Consider the following 5,512-nt stretch of genomic DNA (forward strand, 5'->3'; position numbering starts at 1 on the left):
TAAAATAAAATATAAAGTCCATTAAAAGTTTAAGACCACAAAAAAAAGTCCATTAGAAATTTAAGACCACTTAACATTAGATTGCCCAAAGTCTTGGATTTTCAAATAAAAGTATCTATTGCATCTCATCTTGATATGTGCTTTGCAAATTAAAACTATGCAAACATCACTTATTCCCAAAATTTCTAATTTGTAATTAATTGAATTTTAACCATACATATTTGAAGTTTAATACTGAAACAAATATTAAGAAAAAGTTCACTATCCAAAGCTAACAAATTAATCAATTACTAGTTGGTATTATTGAAAATCATAATCATTTCTTGAGATGGTCCATTATGATCATCATCTTTGACAAGTGTTCCTCCTTCCCATATCATTTTATCTATTATTTCTTTTACTTTTAGAATTATATCTTTGAAATCTCTAATAATAACAGTTCCTTCAGGACGAAGAATTCGATGCATCTGAAGAATAATATCAGTAATGTCACACCTGCAAGAAATATTCATATTGTTAATATTATCAACATTAGCTAAATATATTAATTTCCTAAGCCTTTGAACTTTATAAAGATTTTGTAATGCTTTCAAGTTTTAGTCCATTAGAAGTATGAAAACATTAGACAATAGTCATGGTCAATTCACTTGTTTTTGTTGATATGTGAAGATAACATGACAACAATGTTTATTTGAATTACATTTTGTTGTTTTATTTTGTATATAGTTAATTTATTATTTTAAAAAATATAACATACATGAAAAAAAATCGGAAATTTAAAAAAATTAAATTACTATATTTTTTTTATTTACAAAATGAGAAATATAATCGAAGAATCAATAAAAATAAGAGTTAAAATGTATTTAAGTTTTTTATATACAAAAACTTTTAGAAACCAAAGCAATATAGAGAATAACATTTGAAGATTAAATTGTGTATATACTCTTCTATTTTTATTATTAGAGTGGCAGATAAACTATCATAGGTAATAAAATAATAATAGACATGATGAAATCATATGTTATAAGCTTACTTGTTCATATACATACTGAATATGCCACTAGCATGTATCAAGTCATATGTTCTTGGGTAAGTTGAAAAGGGCTCACACCTGCAAATATATATCAAGGTAGAAAGAGATAAATATATTTATGAGGATGAAAATGAATCATATCTCTAGATGTCATAATAAGATAAATTAAAGTACTCAAAAGGAAAATACAAGATACTTTTTATTTGAATTATGATGTTTTTTTTTTTTTTTTCTTTATTATTATTTTGAAGTGTTTTAGAGTGTATAAAATATGTTTGAACCCATCAAATATCACATTATTAAATTTATATTTTAGATTATTGGTAATGAAAATGGTGGAAAGTAAAAGATTCAGCCGTATGATTGAGGAAAACAAACAAAGATAAGAAAGAAGAAAAAAAAACAGAACACACAAAGCATATATTAGAAAATATTATGATTGTAAATAAACAAAATTGCTAATGTTCTACACACATAAAACTCTAAAATAGATTAGTAATTTCTTTATGTAAAAATCATTGTATTAATAATTAAATAAAGGGACCTTAGTTTTTTATATGTCAAAAGTCTTTCCAACTTATATAGTAGAAATGTGCCATTGTCATTTGTGAATGGCAATTTCTTGAGTGTTAGAAGATCACAACAATTACTATAATGCACTATTAGATTATATACAGAAATGTTTTTTTTTTTTTAAAAAAGAAAAATTGATATCAAATACCGTATTTCAAACAATTTATATAATTTTTGATTTTATACTAATTTTTTTCTTTGAATCTAAATACATTGAAAATAAGTGTATTTTATATAATATCAAATATATGATATTGAAATTTTGTATTCAAATATCAATGGATCTATTAATGTCAAAAAAGAAAAGCACAATTTCCAACAGCAACAAACATGTATTTTGATATAAATCTTGAAGTCAACCATATAGAATAAGAAAATAACTACAGTATTTTATAACCAAGTTTGAAGTTAAACAAAAACTCACTGCAAAATAATAAGTGTGGCACATGTAAGGTGATGATCTGTAATTAAATAGATAAAATTTACATTCAAAATGCTAAATAATTTGTTTACAACAGAGATCTTTTATGCCATCATACACATGTCACAGGTCAGAATCTTAGTACATGTTTATGATTTTTTTTTTAAATTTTTATTATTTTAAATTTGCTAAAATGATGTGAGACATTTAAACCATTCATTGAAGAGAAGATGAAAAACAAGATAGAGATTATACATTTTAAAAAAATAATGAAATGAAAATAAGTTTATAACATTTTACTTTTTTCAAAAAATGCAAACAAGTGTTATTAGTAACTAATCAACAAAGGTTTTAGAAACCGAAAAATAAAAAATATATTTTTATAAAGTAAATAAATTCTTAAAAAAATAGCTTAAAATAAAAATGAAAAAATTGATATGATTTAACTTAATTTAAATGACTTGTTTAAAACATTAAATTAATTAAAAAAAAATCTCGGTGCAATTTTATCAAATTAAAACGATAAGAGTAAGTAATTATTATGGTCTCTAATGTATGAGACACTTTCAATTTAATTCTTGAATGTATCAAATTTGCAAATACATCCACTAATATGTCTTTTGTTAGTTATTTTGGTCTTCAAATATATTTTTATGTAATCAATTTAATCTTCAAATGAATTTTCTGTGAGTCAAATTAGTCTAACAAATTTCTAACAAAAGAGCCACTAGAGTTGTATTTGTAATTTGCAATTAAGATACATTTATGAACTATAAAGATAACGTCTCACACATTCAAATACCAAAATGATCGATCTTTCAAAATAAAAAAAATAAAAATGAAAAGCTGTGATAAATAATATACCAATCCATGTAAGTTCCAATAAGTCATCTTTCATAGATAATACCAAGATTGTTGCTTTTTGCATCAAAGGGAACAACATTCATAACCCAAACTTGATATTTCATAATTGCAGCTGCAAATCCACCAAATCCAGCATTCATATCCATAACATTTCTATATCCACCATAAGATAGTGATTTGAGCATGGCACCATAATAAGATACTCTCTTTTTCCATATCTTATTATCTTCATTATATACTTTAAGTGTGAAACCATTATCATTCTCATTTTTTATTCTTGGTGGTAAAGCATTTAATCTCATAGGCCATTTCTCAAGAACACCACCAGATGTTTTGTTGATATCTTTCACTTTTTGAAGAGGAAAAATGCATGGTGTCATTTTGGTATACCTGTTGAATAGTTCATACATTTGAAGTTTGAATATGAACATTGGAAAAATGGTGATATAAGAATATAAATAGACTATTGGAAAATTTGTTGACATAAACATCAAAAATGAAAATTGTTGCTTAGATTTTTAAGTAGACACAACATAAACCATAGCAAAATATAGTTTTGAGATTTTTATTTTCATCTCAAACCTGTTTAAATTGACTTATTTGAGTTTATCAGTTTAGATTAGTATTTCTGATATTTTTTGGGAGAGCTAATGAAAACCATTTACATGTTCACAAATCATAAGTTGTTTTGAGCTTATTTCCATAAGTTCTTGAAAACTTATATGAAAGTAGTTTGATTTTATTTTTATTTTTCTTATATAAATAAATAATACATAAGCACTTTATATGATAAGTGTTTATGCTAAAAGCGTTTAATTAAGTTATTTCTCCAAACAGAGTCAGTTGAGCTTATCTACTTACACAAACACTTGTGAGACTAATTATGAGAGCTTATGGAAACAATAACATGTCCATAAGTTGTTTTCATTTTATTTGCATAAATTCTCGAAGATAACTTATGAAAACAACTTATGTCTTGACTTTATTTTATCTTTTGTTATAGAAATAGTTTATACATAGACACTATATATGATAAACACTTAATATAACTGCTTACTAAAACAAATTCATTTGAGTTAATCATCTGACATAAACACTAATGAGACTGTTTGAGAGAACGTATGCAAACAGTTTATGATATATTCATAAATTGTTTTCAGCTTATTTATATAAGCTCTCAAAAATGTCATCTAAAAAATATCTTATAAAAAAACAATTTAACTTTATTTTATCTTTTGTTATAAAAAAAATTTATAAATAAACACTTAATTGAAGAACTTACCATCCATCACCAGGGTCAGATGAATTGCAAAACTTTGGAGAACTCAAAGTATTCAATTTTTGCCTGCATTTAATATGATTAATAGGTTTTTTCCATATAGCAAATTGTCCTTCCCAGCAACTTTTTCCCAACACAGTTTCATTGCAAGTTCCTCTAAATTGTTCTGTTCCTTTTCCAACACTTTTTCCTCTGTTTTCCATGCTTTATAGTTTGCCCTCCAATTTATAGGTGGTCCAGAAAGTACCCAAAATCCACCAGGTCTCAAAATCCTGTCAATCTCCCTTAGAAATAGCCCATCTTTGAAAAATTAAATTAAAAAATATCGATAGTATCATAATAAATAAATTGAATAAAAAAACAATAATCAAGTTCTCCATACTTAATATGATGAATAAATTTATGCATTGCATCTCATTTTCTCATATAGAATGACAACATTTTTTATGAGTAAACAACCCTTTTTGGATCCTTAAAAATATGTGAGGTGATCTTACTGGAGTATCTGAATGTATCAAAATTACAAAAATGCCACCAAATATTTATTTTGTTAGTTAGTTTGATCATAAGACCTGGTTTTTAATTATTAGTTTGGTCCTCAAACATGTTTTTTATTTGTTGGATTAGTTCATGAAGTTACTAATAATATATACACTCAACAATGTTTTTAAAGTTTCGATACATTCAAATACTATAATGACACAATCCCACACATTTAAAGACCAAAATGACTGTTTAACTTTTTTTAGACACAGAAAAATTAGAAGATGTTTTTGTATAATACATATAAAAATTAATTAAGTATTATCTAAGTAACAAGATTAAAAAAGTTAGTACCATAAGGTGTCCATGGGACAAGGCATCTAGAGCAATGAGCCATATCAAATGATCTTGAAGGGAATGTTAGCCTATGAGTGCTGAATACTCCAAGCATAGCAGGAAGTCCTCTTTCAAGAGCAAATAACACTTGTGCCTCATGTTCATCTTTAGGTGCAATTGACATTGTCAATATATCATAATCCATCAAAAATGCTCCAAAACTTGCTACCTTCAATTATACACATTTAAAAACAAAAACTCATTTTTGTTAACTATATAAAAAAATACAACTCAAACCCATGACAAAAATTAGTTGCAATTACACTAGAAATTCCGAAATTCAGTCACTGCAGCCGCAATTGTTGATTTACAATTGCGATGCAGAGACATTTAAAAACCTTTGTACTGTAAATCACAATTGTAGTTATAGATGACAATATAAAACTACAGTTGCATCATTAACATCTAACAACAATTCTATGTAATATCAAGAATCATGAAGCAATACATTTTATGAAACTAC

General features: G+C 25.5%; 1 pseudogene; it reads right to left on the bottom strand.

The window, feature by feature from the left end:
• Window positions 1-213: 213 nt before the first annotated feature.
• LOC101508204 (probable methyltransferase PMT19) lies at window positions 214-5,224 on the bottom strand (annotated as a pseudogene).
• Between the last annotated feature and the right edge of the window lie 288 nt (window positions 5,225-5,512).

Source organism: Cicer arietinum, chromosome 5 (genome assembly GCF_000331145.2).
Source record: "Cicer arietinum cultivar CDC Frontier isolate Library 1 chromosome 5, Cicar.CDCFrontier_v2.0, whole genome shotgun sequence".
In the NCBI taxonomy this organism is placed as follows: Eukaryota; Viridiplantae; Streptophyta; class Magnoliopsida; order Fabales; family Fabaceae; genus Cicer; species Cicer arietinum.